This window comes from Ischnura elegans, chromosome 13 (assembly GCF_921293095.1).
Source record: "Ischnura elegans chromosome 13, ioIscEleg1.1, whole genome shotgun sequence".
NCBI classification, from domain to species: Eukaryota; Metazoa; Arthropoda; class Insecta; order Odonata; family Coenagrionidae; genus Ischnura; species Ischnura elegans.
This window is the reverse complement of record NC_060258.1, coordinates 7,648,571-7,666,363: the sequence shown is the minus strand read 5'-3', so window position 1 is coordinate 7,666,363 and position 17,793 is coordinate 7,648,571.

Here is a 17,793-nt window from a genome sequence, read left to right as displayed (position 1 = left end):
TAGTTCCTTTGCAACATTTTAAAGTTTGGGTGAAACCACAGTTTTTCAATGAATGCGTTCTCCAGAGGCACTTGAAACTCCAGAGGGAAATAATTTGTCTCAGCCATATTTTTCATCCGATTCTCTATGAAAATTTACAGGTTTACTATAGAAGTCATGAGGATTCCAAAACTAATTGAAGAATACCCTAAGGGATATAGGATATTCTCTAAACTCAAATGTTTTACAAGATTTTAGAAAATTTTGCCTCAAAAATATGGTTCAATAAAACATCAATGTTTGACCTGAGGCAATATTTGAATAAAGCTAAATTATTTTTTCAAATGCATATTCCTTAAGGTATGACCCATCATCTATAAAAGTAAAATTCACGGCTTTTTGCTTGTTTTGTTGTTCAAAAAATTATTTAATCCATTTGCACAACTCTGGCAGTCAGTGTTGGGTTCTACTTCAAGTGTGATGAAATGCTTGTGTTAATTGTTTTCATTATCTAAGTAAATATTTATGACATGAATCTTGCATATAATAAGTTGTAACATTGAACCATTTTTTATGTGCAGGTTGTTTTTCTCCCGATAAGAAAAATACACTTTTGAAACAGGATATTATAAGGAATTCATAGCACTTAGCCATCATTGCTGGGGACACCTTGATTTTTGCTTTATAGAACACATAAAAATACTGGATGCATGTGAATTCAAGTTAATTTTCTCCATTTTATATAGACAAAAACTTCACGAATATGTTTCACTCAATGAATGTTGTGCAACTTATAAGAATAATGTGAGAAGATACATTGTCTAACCTTGACAAGCATTTACTCTATTGAGGATTAGACATTAACTTGTTGCTGTATCTTCTTTGAAGAAAAGATACTTTTTAACTTCATAGTGGAGCTGAGAAAAAGATCATATTACATTGGAATATGGCAGCATTGTAACCACATATTTTAGACCTGAACAGGGTTCATTGAACAGAAAGCGAAAATGAGCTGAGTAAGCCCTGCCACTTTCACCATTCGTACAATGTAGTTTTTCCCTCAGGATGCAGCTATTGTTTTCCCTTTGTCATCCTCAGTTGCCCTCCAACTTTGGCAGTGTGAACATAAAGTTTTTTTTCCAATAAGTTCTGTAGTTAATATTTGTGTCCATCTCTAGAAATCAGGTATGTTAACCTTAAAGAAATTATTTTGACAAAATTTGTTATTTCTATTTCAGTTAACAATAATTTTCCAGTTTCATATATTGATTTATCATTCAGGCTGATGTCTTAATAATGGCCCATTTTCAAGAATGTGGAAACTGTAGTCGAGAACTTACAATTAGAGGTACAGAGTGCCATAAACTAGCTTCACTAAGTGAATCTCCTAAAATTTGAAGAATAAAGTACATTTTAAAGACAAATGATTGAACTCATGCATGGAATAAGTTCTGGACTTCTTTTGAGTAATTGTGAGAACCAAAAAACCTACTTTTTAGAAAAATATAAAACGTATCAAATAATTTGCTGTGATCCATTTAGATGTCAGAAAAAAAGGAGTAAATCACTACAAACAGTAACAACAGCATTTTCATTCATGATAAGTAGCATACTAGAAACTGTTAAAAGAAATTCCGGGACAAAAGATACGTGATTCATGAAGAGAAAAAGTGGATAAATACACACACCATACATATTGAAGAAAACTGTGGTATTTAAGAGCTAATCCCAATTGCTGGCAGTGATGATAGCATTGTAGATTTCGACAAAGATTGATTGAAAGAAAAGTATTGGAGGAAATAAATTCATCGTTCAAGGAAATGGATGTGTCTCCTTTGAAACTCCATGCAGTTGCATCTCACAGCAAATCAATGTCTCCTAAAGGTAACTGAATGTTGCAACTTCTATTCTGAACAAAAAGGCTTGCAAACTATTGGATAAAGATTTCCTTCCAAAGCATGATTCAAAAGTTGTAGATAAAGCAAGTGATACGGATGTGCTAGTGGGGTTACTAAAAGAAAAACTGGTGACAGCAGGCAGTCGGGGAGAGATAATTCAGATACTAACACTAGCTCTTACTTTGTGGAGCACGAAAAAAGTAGCCACCGGATTTAATGTTAGTGAATATGGAATGCTATACCAGATCCAAGGAGGGGCAAAAACATAGAACAAACTACTGTGGACTCAGTTCAGTCATTTTACCAAAATGATGGGTATTCCTGCCTTATGCTAGGAATGAAAGATAAGATGAGTGTGTCCAAAAATGTCTAATAAATATCTAACAATTAGCAAAATATTAAATTCATAAAGGAAGAGTCTCAAGACTATGAACAACAGCAGCAGAAAATTGAGTCAAAGTATGTAAAAATTAGTTCATGTCACTAACTTTTGACGTCTTTTGGTAATCCATTTGAATTGCAAAACGTACAACACCCCATACAAAAGTGGTAAAGAAGGACCAATCCCTAGTTTTTGTGTTAAACTCCTGTTCACTTTCATCAAAATATCCAAATCTGATCTGATTCCTGAGAATATCAATCTCTCATAAGGAACAAGCTATGTTGTTAGACCATGCTAGCAGCTGCATCATGATGTCATGGTCATGCTATTAAACTGTTCCAAACTCAACAGTACTCCGCTTAACTCTCAATTCCTAATCACACATCTACTCTGTCATGAACAGAAGTGAAAACTTTGCTATATTATCAAGAGAACAATAACTGCTCACCAATGTGAAGACAGTTTACTCACTTGCTTAGTAAACAAATTTGAAGTGTCACTTTAGCAAAAAAAAACATTCATTATTACGAATAATTAATTTTAAATGACTCACTCGTGAAATTGTTCTGTAGTTGGTCATTATTGATCAGGTGAGGGAGAATGGTTTCCGTTTCTGCTGAGAGGTGTTGGGAATATTCCACAAAGGAATGATATTGTGCAGTAGAAAAATAGAACTGTACAAGGCACTAGTGAACTCACCAATTCATCAGTGGCTAATGGATCTGACACATCAGTTGAAATTCCTGTTGGATCTGATGTGTACAGCACAGGATAATTCCCTTCACTGAGGTCACCTTCGTCCTCGTCTTTCACATGAAACTAGGAGAGAATAATGGGCTTCACTCAATAAAAGGAAAACAATAAGAACCTAATTCGATAATAAAAAAGCCTCTTTTGCTTGAAACCACTTCAGCTGGCCAATGTAGTTATAAGATTCATGCCACTCACAGATCAAACTCCAGAATATCAACGTTCATCTAAGGAGGGGGAGTTATATCACAAAGGGCATGCGGTTTGAATGAGAGTTTTGGTCACTTAGAGCAGAGGTAAAACAGCTGGAACGACAGATCGAGGTCCCACTGTACATTGAATTGTCTTCATCTTTTGTTACTCAGTCTTATAAAGAGGTGCCACAAGAGTTAGAGCTCGATCCTTCATTGAAATGAAGGAGGAAGGTGGCTTAAAACAAAGAGAGGGCAATAATGAGACAGAGCCCAGTTATAGCTTAGACAAATGGCTTGAGCAGACATTTCACATAGTTATCAACAAGTCTACTCCATCAGATACTCTATCCGAGGATTTCAGGTGTTGTACAAGTGATATTGACAGAAAAATATTAGTGTGGTTCAGCTTTCTGCCTCATACATTAGAACTGGAAAAGACCTCAACTAACAATGGCATTACTGTGAGTAACTGCCCATAAATATACTTATTTTTATAACAGGCATACTCTCTTTCTTATTGCAACTGAGAAATTTGTATAACTGAAGGTAGTTCAAATCAGGTTTCAATGTGTACCAGAACATAACTTACCAACTCATTGTCCCTGGGCAGTACCAAGTCTGGCACAGGAAGGTATATTTCAGTGGTGTGGGCTGAGCATGTGGGCTGTGAATTGTTTTCAATCACATTTTGAGTGCAGCCCTTAGTCTCCACAGAAGGCCCCGAACTGTCATCACCTACCACTCGTTCTTCGAAACTCTGCAGAAAAAGTAAGAGAGATAAAACACTTATCTCCTTAAAAGTGCATATATGGGATGCTTTAAAGCAATATGAAAAAGGATATTCAACATAGTGTCTATGCTTTCATATAAAAATAGAGTGGTGTCTGCATGCCTGTTAATCAAACACTGAAAATCTATCCCGACGAATGAAACAAATTCTCACAGGTAGATCCCTAATATTCTGAATTACTACAGTGTCTTTTTTAATTTATTTGGGACCATAGTACCTGGCCCTTCACTGTAAAATATACGATAGAGAATGGGGATTGTACAGCGGTATCATTTTCAGTTTTTTTTTCAAATTCCACCAAATCAAAGTTGAGAATGAGGATTAAAAATTTTTGCAATTAAGAAGATGAAATGACCGAGTTTCTGATTCTTACACTTCTGATTCTTTCTTCTGAAATCATAATTTTCGTATAAGTGGCTTTTAAAGGCCAAAATCTCCATTTATTCTTCTTTCGAAAGAGAAGTAGAGGAAAAAACATGTTAAACATATTTTCAATGTATTTATTACCTTGTAGACCTTCTGCTAACATTCAAATATTAACTCCGGAAGAGAATAATACTCGTTGCAATACTGGGTTATGTAGAAAGAAAAGAAACCTCAAAATCATCTTCTCTCACAAAATCATTTCATGAAACTGTTTTTAAATAACACTGATATTATTATCCTTAAAACTTGCAAAAAACAATCATGCAACAATTATGTATTATGCTCTAAACAAAGTTCCTGCTGTTAGTTAATAGATGGATATAGCACTGACAGATGGTCGATTTTGAATTACCTGTAACATCATTACTCAAGCTTAGACATTTGGTAAACAAGCTGCTCGACGACCACGATGAATTTGTCTTGGCAATGGATGCTTAGTGTGGTGAGAAAATCTCTGGGTTTGAGCCCATTAACCATCATTTGTATGAGCAGTTGATTTCCTTCTGTCGTTAAAATAAAACTGGATAAAGTGCATCAAGAGCCCTATAAATTAAACCAAGATGCTGATCTTAGAGAGACAATGTGACATGATTGGTATCACTGCTTCAACGACGGTCATTTCGATAATGACAACTGTCCATGTGAAGGAAGACCAAATGCCTTAAAAGAAACATAATTGGAGACATTGCCTGAGGACGATCAATGCCAAACTCAAGAAGAGTATGCTTTGTAGTTGGAGTTACCCACCAAGCCATTTCCTAGCGATTGCATGTGTTGCGAATTTAATATTAAGCAAGAAAATAGGGTTCACAATGGTTCAACAGTGATTCCACAGCATAAAATGCTTGACCTAATGTTACAAAACCTTGAACATTAAAAATTAAAACCTTTTTGGAAACACTGTAAAACAAAGGCTGAACGCACCAGCCAAATTCCCAGACATTGTACTGTCTGATTATTATTTGTCCCATTCACGTTACTCGGGAATTCCACTGGGTCAGGTTCTCCAACTCCATATAACAATCAGCCAAAGTTTCGATGAAAAAGTTGTCCGCCGCCATCAGGGCACCTGGGCAACTGGTACATAGAAAATTGAGCCGAGATTGAGTTGAAGAATCTGACCCAGTGTAATTCCTACGTAACCTTCTGCACACCATATCCTTAGCCAAGATTTTTAAGGCTGTTATGCAGGATAAGCATCTCAGAACTTAAAAAAAGGATTTCTCAACAATGGTAACAACAAAGGTATAGGTAATTTATTAATACTAAGGTCATATTTAAACTTAAACCACAGTATAATTTAATATAATATATAAAATAAACTTGTTAACCACAGTCTTAATATAATTCTGTCAAAAGTTAAAATGCATTTTTAAAAAACAGAATAGTGTTCATCTATAAAACTATTTAAAGAAACAAATATTTCATTAAAGGCACAAACAGGAATGATTTTAGCCATACATTTTGTGATCTAGTTAATCAAAATTGATGTAAATATTAAAATTATACTCAAATATTAAAAAATAGTATTTACATTCTCCTAGATCTTATATCTTTCTCCCACTTGGAACCTGGGTAACCCTTCAAAGACAGTATGTTTAAAATCTTTTGCTCTGAAAATAAGTTCCCTTCATTTTGATGCCAGCACTACAGTTTAATCACTCCTGATTGGATGAATCTTGGCGACATCAGTGTCAATATAGGGCTTATTCCCAAAAAGCAGTCAAGTAAAAAAAATGTGAAACGTCTGAAATCAACTAATCTGAAGAAGATGGAACAGATTACGAAAAATGGAGGTGGCAGGGTGGAAAAGATTTATTCCCTCCGAGTCTCGAACCCTGATCCTCCAAAATGAAAGAGCGTGCACTACCAGTAGGCCAAACTGGCATTGAAACAAGAGCCAAATTATTTAATTAAATTCAATGCAATCGTATTTTTAAATTTTAAATGCTTTTTTCCCTCAAACTCCCTCAATGAAATATGAACAATTGAAATTTGGGAGTGACCCCTCAAGTACCGCAACGTGAGACACATGGTGATTTATATTTTCATCCACAACTCCATTCCTGTGAGATGACAAGGCATGTTTTTTCTAAAGCTTAGTGGTCCATAATGATCCCACGACTATCATTAAATATTCACTGCATGAAGTCATTCATTGTCAACTGGAGGCTAAAATTGTACACAATTTCTAACTATACCAGAATGTTTGACCATGGCAAGTTTCAAGAAAATCTGAGTCGGTGGGTGTCATGGCATGGCTGATTTGAAATGGAATGACTCAGAGCCAAGAGTGTGGATTGCCTTTCTAAGTTGATATAAGGTGAATTTGAATCCCATACTTTCCTGAATATTATTGTCCAGTCAACACTAAGTTTTGCCAGAAGACGACATGTCTTCATTCTTTGACACTGAAAAAGCAACTGCAACACAATTGGCATCTTGCCTCACAGATAGGGAAAAACCGTTTATGGGATATTGGACTTTTTACACTTTTCCGTGTACGTTGGACGAGGGCCTTTCATGTGCTCTTCTATTGCAGATTAACAAAATGTGTGCTAAATTATCTTTTGACCGTTAATCGAAGTACCTTTTTAGTTGGTATTCGATTTAATGGCCACCGGTAGTTCTACAACATTATATTTCTCGAATTGTGTCACCAAGAAGTTAATCGATTACAATGCAGAGTTTATCCTCAAAACTTCATACCATAACTATTTCAGTCCGCAAAATTTATCTTTCTACATTCCTACTGTTGTCAGCAAAAACCGAAGAGTGTCACCTTTAACTCTGCCAAACCTATACTACCCCAGTCATCGAATAAGAAAAAAGGAAAAGTACTCACCCTGCAACAATTACTCTGCAAACTTTTTCTAAGAACTGCGTCTGATTCTAAACAAATCTTTTTGAAGCCGCTGAATTCCGTAAGTCTCTTCAAACACAGTGGACACATGGTAGTGGGCAGGCCATCTCCCACAGCAATCTGAGATATTAATAAACAAATTATACATCAACGTAAGTCGTAGTTATCTTGGAAAAAACAAAATGAAGTAAGCACCAAAGAAGATCGATTGCATTTGATATGCGACTCACATGTAAGCCGACTAAATCATGTATGGCATCCTTTACAGCTATATTGCATCCCACATTCGAAGTGAATATGTTATAATAATGATCATGACTCTTCCTACAAAGTCTGCAATTCCTTCCTGAAGATTCCGTGAAAATCCCGCTGGTGCGACTCATGTCTTCACTTCAAAATCTCATTCACTGTTTAAATCAGGTATATCGTCAAAGACATCATCTACTCACCGACAAAGATCTCAAAATCTCATAAGGAAACAACATTCACTACGTTGGGTGCTTTCCATTCATTGACACACGTCGACACAAGTCGACTTGCGTCGCGGTTTTCGTGAGTCGCGTTACCTTGGCCCACAGTTTTCCCAACCCACGCATTCATACCAACCCACAAGAGCACAGTCTCTCGCCGCGACCCTGTGACGTGAACGACGGTATTTTGACAGACGGTACTAGTTTGTAATATTTATGATTACTCTGTTATGCGTCCAATAATCTCGCTGCTTCTTTGATATATGGCAGACAAGACATCAATACTTAGTAGTATATACAGATATTCTGCGAATCGTCCCTGATTTACAAGTTGAAGGACCTACAATACTTAATATTTTCTGGCCGCGACGCTTTGACTTGACCGACGGTATGACTTTATAATATTCATCATTACTCTGTTATGCGTCCATTCATCTCGCTCCTTTTTTGATATATGGTAGACATGACATCAATACTTAGTACTATACTCTGATATTCCGCGAATCGTCCCTGATTTATAAGTTACAAGACCTGCAATACGTAGTATGTTTTCGCCGCGAAGCTGAGACTCGCCGGAAGGTATACCTGTTTAAAAATCATCATTACTCTGTTATGCGTCCATTCATCTCGCTGCTTTTTTCATATATGGCAGACAAGACATCAATACTTAGTACTATACTCTGATATTCCGCGAATCGTCCCTGATTTATAAGTTACATGACCTGCAATACATAGTAATTTCTCGCCGCGAAGTTGAGACTCGCCGGAAGGTATACCAGTTTAAAAATCATCATTACTCTGTTATGCGTCCATTCATCTCGCTCCTTTTTTCATATATGGCAGACAAGACATCAATACTTAGTACTATATAAAGATATTCTGCGAATCGTCCCTGATTTACAAGTTAAAGGACCTACAATACTTAAAATTTTCTCGCCGCGACGCTTTGACTTGACCGACGGTATGACTTTATAATATTCATCATTACTCTGTTATGCGTCCATTCATCTCGCTCCTTTTGTGATATGTGGATGACAAGACAACAATACGTAGTACCATAGAAAGATAGTCCCCGAATCGTCCCTGATTTATAAGTTACAAGACCTGCAATACGTAGTATTTTCTCGCCGCGAAGCTGAGACTCGCCGGAAGGTATACCTGTTTAAAAATCATCATTACTCTGTTATGCGTCCATTCATCTCGCTGCTTTTTTGATATATGGCAGACAAGATTTCAATACTTAGTACTATACTCTGATATTCCGCGAATCGTCCCTGATCTATAAGTTACAAGACCTGCAATACGTAGTATTTTTTCGCCGTGAAGCTGAGACTCGCCGGAAGGTATACCTGTTTAAAAATCATCATTACTCTGTTATGCGTCCATTCATCTCGCTGCTTTTTCATATATGGCAGACAAGACATCAATACTTAGTACTATATACAGATATTCTGCGAATCGTCCCTGATTTACAAGTTGAAGGACCTACAATACTTAATATTTTCTGGCCGCGACGCTTTGACTTGACCGACGGTATGACTTTATAATATTCATCATTACTCTGTTATGCGTCCATTCATCTCGCTCCTTTTTTGATATATGGTAGACATGACATCAATACTTAGTACTATACTCTGATATTCCGCGAATCGTCCCTGATTTATAAGTTACAAGACCTGCAATACGTAGTATGTTTTCGCCGCGAAGCTGAGACTCGCCGGAAGGTATACCTGTTTAAAAATCATCATTACTCTGTTATGCGTCCATTCATCTCGCTGCTTTTTTCATATATGGCAAACATAACATCAATACTTAGTACTATACTCTGATATTCCGCGAATCGTCCCTGATTTATAAGTTACATGACCTGCAATACATAGTAATTTCTCGCCGCGAAGTTGAGACTCGCCGGAAGGTATACCAGTTTAAAAATCATCATTACTCTGTTATGCGTCCATTCATCTCGCTCCTTTTTTCATATATGGCAGACAAGACATCAATACTTAGTACTATATAAAGATATTCTGCGAATCGTCCCTGATTTACAAGTTAAAGGACCTACAATACTTAAAATTTTCTCGCCGCGACGCTTTGACTTGACCGACGGTATGACTTTATAATATTCATCATTACTCTGTTATGCGTCCATTCATCTCGCTCCTTTTGTGATATATGGATGACAAGACAACAATACGTAGTACCATAGAAAGATAGTCCGCGAATCGTCCCTGATTTATAAGTTACAAGACCTGCAATACGTAGTATTTTCTCGCCGCGAAGCTGAGACTCGCCGGAAGGTATACCTGTTTAAAAATCATCATTACTCTGTTATGCGTCCATTCATCTCGCTGCTTTTTTGATATATGGCAGACAACATTTCAATACTTAGTACTATACTCTGATATTCCGCGAATCGTCCCTGATCTATAAGTTACAAGACCTGCAATACGTAGTATTTTTTCGCCGTGAAGCTGAGACTCGCCGGAAGGTATACCTGTTTAAAAATCATCATTACTCTGTTATGCGTCCATTCATCTCGCTGCTTTTTTCATATATGGCAGACAAGACATCAATACTTAGTACTATACTCTGATATTCCGCGAATCGTCCCTGATTTATAAGTTACATGACCTGCAATACATAGTAATTTCTCGCCGCGAAGTTGAGACTCGCCGGAAGGTATACCAGTTTAAAAATCATCATTACTCTGTTATGCGTCCATTCATCTCGCTCCTTTTTTCATATATGGCAGACAAGACATCAATACTTAGTACTATATAAAGATATTCTGCGAATCGTCCCTGATTTACAAGTTAAAGGACCTACAATACTTAAAATTTTCTCGCCGCGACGCTTTGACTTGACCGACGGTATGACTTTATAATATTCATCATTACTCTGTTATGCGTCCATTCATCTCGCTCCTTTTGTGATATGTGGATGACAAGACAACAATACGTAGTACCATAGAAAGATAGTCCGCGAATCGTCCCTGATTTATAAGTTACAAGACCTGCAATACGTAGTATTTTCTCGCCGCGAAGCTGAGACTCGCCGGAAGGTATACCTGTTTAAAAATCATCATTACTCTGTTATGCGTCCATTCATCTCGCTGCTTTTTTGATATATGGCAGACAACATTTCAATACTTAGTACTATACTCTGATATTCCGCGAATCGTCCCTGATCTATAAGTTACAAGACCTGCAATACGTAGTATTTTTTCGCCGTGAAGCTGAGACTCGCCGGAAGGTATACCTGTTTAAAAATCATCATTACTCTGTTATGCGTCCATTCATCTCGCTGCTTTTTTCATATATGGCAGACAAGACATCAATACTTAGTACTATACTCTGATATTCCGCGAATCGTCCCTGATTTATAAGTTACATGACCTGCAATACATAGTAATTTCTCGCCGCGAAGCTGAGACTCGCCGGAAGGTATACCTGTTTAAAAATCATCATTACTCTGTTATGCGTCCATTCATCTCGCTGCTTTTTTCATATATGGCAGACAAGACATCAATACTTAGTACTATACTCTGATATTCCGCGAATCGTCCCTGATTTATAAGTTACATGACCTGCAATACATAGTAATTTCTCGCCGCGAAGCTGAGACTCGCCGGAAGGTATACCTGTTTAAAAATCATCATTACTCTGTTATGCATCCATTCATCTCGCTGCTTTTTTGATATATGGCAGACAAGATTTCAATACTTAGTACTATACTCTGATATTCCGCGAATCGTCCCTGATCTATAAGTTACAAGACCTGCAATACGTAGTATTTTTTCGCCGTGAAGCTGAGACTCGCCGGAAGGTATACCTGTTTAAAAATCATCATTACTCTGTTATGCGTCCATTCATCTCGCTGCTTTTTTCATATATGGCAGACAAGACATCAATACTTAGTACTATACTCTGATATTCCGCGAATCGTCCCTGATTTATAAGTTACATGACCTGCAATACATAGTAATTTCTCGCCGCGAAGCTGAGACTCGCCGGAAGGTATACCTGTTTAAAAATCATCATTACTCTGTTATGCGTCCATTCATCTCGCTGTTTTTTTCATATATGGCAGACAAGACATCAATACTTAGTACTATACTCTGATATTCCGCGAATCGTCCCTGATTTATAAGTTACATGACCTGCAATACATAGTAATTTCTCGCCGCGAAGTTGAGACTCGCCGGAAGGTATACCAGTTTAAAAATCATCATTACTCTGTTATGCGTCCATTCATCTCGCTGCTTTTTTCATATATGGCAGACAAGACATTAATACTTAGTACTATATACAGATATTCTGCGAATCGTCCCTGATTTACAAGTTGAAGGACCTACAATACTTAATATTTTCTGGCCGCGACGCTTTGACTTGACCGACGGTATGACTTTATAATATTCATCATTACTCTGTTATGCGTCCATTCATCTCGCTCCTTTTTTGATATATGGTAGACATGACATCAATACTTAGTACTATACTCTGATATTCCGCGAATCGTCCCTGATTTATAAGTTACAAGACCTGCAATACATAGTAATTTCTCGCCGCGAAGCTGAGACTCGCCGGAAGGTATACCAGTTTAAAAATCATCATTACTCTTTTATGCGTCCATTCATCTCGCTGCTTTTTTCATATATGGCAGACAAGACATCAATACTTAGTACTATATACAGATATTCCGCGAATCGTCCCTGATTTACAAGTTACAAGGCCTGCAATACGTAGTAATCTCTCGCCGTGAAGCTGAGACTCGCCGGAAGGTGTATTTGCATAAAAACCTACATTACTCTGTTATGCGTCCATTCATCTCGTTTTTTTTCAAATATGTCAGACAAGACATTAATACTTAGTACTATATACAGATATTCCGCGAATCGTCCCTGATTTACAAGTTACAAGGCCTGCAATACGTAGTAATCTCTCGCCGTGAAGCTGAGACTCGCCGGAAGGTGTATTTGCATAAAAACCTACATTACTCTGTTATGCGTCCATTCATCTCGTTTTTTTTCAAATATGTCAGACAAGACATTAATACTTAGTACTATATACAGATATTCCGCGAATCGTCCCTGATTTACAAGTTACAAGGCCTGCAATACGTAGTAATCGTTCCTGATTTACATGTTACAAGACCTGCAATACGTAGTAATTTCTCGCCGCGACGCTGTAACTTGACCGACGGTATTAGTTTATAATATTTATCATTACTCCGTTACTGCATAGGTATATTATGCGAATTGTCCCATATATTCTAGATGTAGGACCTACAATGCCTTGTAATTTCTCGACATAAATGAAGACAGAAGTACTTGGTACCATACACAGACATTCCGCGAATTGTCCCTTATTTTCTTGTTTTAGGTCCATTATACGATAACTTCTACTTTCTTTGGGTATTTCCGTGATCGTTATGCTGTCTAAGCCATGGGTCTTTTTCCTGAAAATGGTATGTTCTTTCAGGCATACTTCGTCTTTAACAATAGCCTCTCCCTAGCCTTCCATCGCTCCATGGGGGCAGTAAGCGAAACGCCCCGTGGTGACCCTTCCGTGCTTCCGTGATGGGGCGTGTACGATGGGAATATGTTCCTTGAGCTCCTCTTGGTAAAGATGTCGGCGGCGAATGACGCACAAAAAGCTCAGAGATAAGGCTTGAAAATTGACAATGAGAGAGAACTCCTGAGGAATCCCCTCATCGTTAGGCCGATCCTCCCCCACCTATCCCATTCTCGAAGTGTCCTTGACCAGCATAGGAAGAAATACGTGAGGACCGGACGGGATAACGAGGGTGGGGTTGCATGAGGTGAAAGGGAGTATTTGCTAGTGCATAGGAACAACAGTTAATGGATCTTCTTTCGTCCTGGCGTGGACGATTCGGGCATTAGGTAATGGATTCCTGGAAATGAATCCCACTCTTTTTCAACCCCATAAGGGAGGATTTACGGTGATGTGTCTCAGTGACCATTAACCAGTGTGTGCATTAATATCTTCCTGGAATAGAGTGTTTGCAATGGTCGCATTTCCGCAGATACGAAAAATCGCGATCCATGGCAGTAATATTTTTTTTGTAACTGTTTCTTACAAAGGTTTTCTTTACTTCCTCTCAGGTTGAATGCTCTGCATATAATCGCATTTCCTGGGGAAAGTTTATAAAAATGCTGTGTCGCAAATTTTAGAGGAATGCTCGAAAAATTTATTCATAATTTAAAATACAAATCCATGTTACTGAAAACGGAGTGGAAAATTTTAGGTTTATTTTAAATGATTATTATGACGAGTTCTATTGCTGCCAATAAAATCTCTTATTGATCGTGGAAGAAATGACATTCGGAATCTGTCTGTTCTGCAATCTATCTCTCTTATTTTATTTATATGATCTGATCTTCCGTAGTACGTTGGCGTCCGCAAGATATGGTTAACTTCGTCAGAAAAGACACTGCTCTTGAATTTATCTAAAAGGTTTAGTCTATTTTTCAATCTACGGTCCGACAGAGATTCCCATCCGAGTTTATTTAAGAGGTCAGTAACACTAACAAGACTATCGTAACGACCTTTCACATACCTGGCAGCTCTTCTTTGCACGCGTTCTAACTCTGTTATTAAGCCTTTTTCATGAGGGTCCCAAACACTTGCAGCGTATTCCAAATGTGGTCTAACGAGGGAAAAGTAGCTAATTTCTCTCACTTTGTCGTCGCACTTTCGTAATATTCTTTTAACAAAACCCATTTTACGATTAGCTTGACCGGTTATTTCCCGAATATGTTTATTCCACGATAGATCATTATTGAGTCTAACCCCTAGATATTTCACGGATTCAACTGTCTTTAACTGGGTACCCCAAATGATATAGTTACGCTGTAGGGAGTTATTCTTTCTCCAGAAATTCATTACGACGCATTTTTCCAAATTTAATTGTAACTGCCAAGCACCGCACCAAGCTTGGATAGCAGCAAGGTCATTCGTTAGTTCATCTAAGGTAAGTCCGGGTGAGATACCCCACCGGGAGAGATGCCCCGATTGTGGTAGTTTTAAAAATAATCATCAGATTGCTCTGCTGGTGGTGTCCTTTAATTAGTTTGACAGCTAATATCAAGCCTCAAAAGTATCGCGGTGATTCGTTATTTTTTATGCTACTTTAAAACATCATTTCAAGTGAGACTCCGAATTTTCCGCTCTCTTATAAGGTAGAGCATAATGGTTATGGTCGGCATCAGTTAAAATGTTTGAATACTTTGAATTAAGGGGTGAAAACTTGTAGCAGCATGTTTATCAAATGTCCAAAAGCAGTGAAAAGTCATCTTAGACCATGTGTTGGCCCGCTGGCTGTAAGGGCAACTCTCCCGTACTGAAAGGAGAGACGCCCCACCTCTCCTCGGGAGAGATGCCCCAGTGCTACCTCAAGGTATAGATGCCCTACCTGTATTGTTTTCAAGCAATTATAACCAATACGATAGAAGCAGTGGCTGATGTATCGGGGGAATCTGCGTGGGGGATGACTTTAATAAATATGTGGGGGGGGCATGCCCCCCCCCCCCTTGGGTATCCAATTTACACTAGATAGAATGGTAATTTTCCGACCCCCACTACTGCTAGAATTTTCAACTACACTTAGCTCCCCTTGTCCTTATCCTGGATCCGCCACTGGTTAGAAGTAATTAGTAAGTACGTCAATGGAAGAGTGCTAAAATGAAAAGTGCCTCCTAATTTTTTAATTGCTTTGATACAGTCTAATTTGTGGAGATGGGTATGGAGACTATCTCCAATATTATTGAATCAGTTTATTAGAGCTTTTTATGCTATACCCCTTACAATCTTAGCCCATGACTTATTGCTTAAAGCATAAAAAAATCAGAAAGGCCACCTAGGCTACAAAATAAATAATGATAGAACCATTCGCAACAGATTCATCATCATCTTCTAAAGGAAATCACTTATTGCAGCAGGCACATCTCTCTTCTCAGCACTGCCTCCTCCTGACCAGCGTATTATATAAATCCCATCTCCATTAGTGACTGACTAAGTCGTTCGTTTAGGTGATGTCAATCATCGCTCACTATTCACTTGAGTGATTCAATCGATTGTTTAAAAAAAATTTCACTTTAGATCATGCCGAAGAGCAATTTAAACAACCTTTCATGAGACTGAGAGCAGGTAACAGCGGAATAAGTGAGGCTGCGAGGTACTTCTAGTCCCCTCTTGGACTCTTCACCGATGCAGGAAGAGGGTAATGCAAGCAAAAATTTCTTTGGGTCCATTTGGCATGCAGCAGGAAAAGCGACTTGTCAGTCATAATCAACGCCTGGAAAAATCTGGGTTTGCTCCTGATTGAGACACTAGGATATCAATAGCCTATCAGTTTGCTGAAAAACGAGTCCTTCAATGCAGAACTGAAGGTGTAGGGTTATGACTGGCTTAATTCATTTTTAAGAAAAATTAGTGCTAGGCAGTCTTAAGGGTTGTCAGCTGGTAGAGGTGAAGGAATAAATAGAGAAAGCGCTACTTACTTTTCTAAAATACTCTCAGAATTATTTCAGGAGAATGATTTCGTTACCAGGCCGGCCGAAGTCTACAAAATGAACGAGTGTGGTTGTCGGCTAAATAACGTCCTAGGGAAGATTTTATCCACAAAAGGTGCTAAAGATGTTCAGATTCTGACATCTACGGAGAGAGGAAAAAACAGCACTGTGATTTCGTGCTGCAACGCTGAAGACCAAGTTCTTCCTCCGGCATTAATTTTCAAAGGCCGGAAAAGGAATTTACAGAGTCTGCATGGACTCCCACCAAGTTCTGGTTTCAGGGAGATTGACATATTTCCTATGGACCCATCAACAATACCTTAACATTATTCAACATAAGTTATGGAATAATAGCGATAGAAACCCAAAGCTCTTAGCGACTGTCCGGAGTACATGACCCTAGTTCAATGCCTGGAACACCAGGCATTGAACTAGGCTCCAGAGAAAAAAATCCAGAGAGGCCTTTAAGCAACTTTTAAGTCGTCAAAAGATCACCAGAATTCAAAAATGGCACCTAAAAAATCGTTGAATCAAATATCACCATTCCCACCTTCGAAATAAATTCGAGAAAATTGAAACATACAGCGAAAGTACTGACGTTCGGCGAATATGTAAAATGAGGAAAGATAAGTACGAGGAGAAAAAAATGAAACGTTTCCAAAATAGCAAATTCGGAAAAGAATAAGGAAAAACTGATCATTGACGATGACCAGGACAGATTTTTGGAATGTGAGGATAACTATTTTACCACAAAATTAACAGTAAACTTGATCAAATGTTCGATTGCGATTATTGGCTGCACGAATCATGCACAATTTACGGAAATCTCTGCAAACAAGCGTGGAACCAAACTGATCGAGGAAAAAAAGACGAGCAATGTTTAAACAATTGTAAATTAGGTAAAAAGCTCCTGTAAAATATTATTTCTTTTGTAGTCGTTCATTAGTTCATACGAGTTTCAGTGCAATATTTAAAGAATATTTTCACTGGAATCATGCAATTTTGAACAATACTTTTACAAATGTTGATTCAAAATCTGTTTAAATGTTATATTACTACCATAAGTTTACGTTAATTTGAATGTGTTATTATAAAACAGGTTTAATTCTGATTGCATTCAGCTAGAGCTGCATGGGGCATCTCTCCCGAGGAGGTGGGGCGTCTCACCCGGACAGTTTTGAGAGATGGCAAAATGCATATCTATGGAAAAGCTAAAATATTTTGGGGTCAATATTTTTTAATCAAAATTTGCTGGTATATTGTTAATAATCAATAAATGTTGTATTATATCGTGAAGTCCTACATTCTTACTACTACCTCAGTCATAGATATGAAGACATTTCCTTAGGTGGGGCATCCCTACCGGACTTCCCTTATATCTTTGCTGGAACTGATTTCTCTGTAAACTAAAGCGTCGTCTGCAAATAATCGTAACTTACTCTGCACTACTTCGCCAATGTCGTTTATATAAAGAAGGAATAGGAGTGGGCCAATGACACTATCCTGAG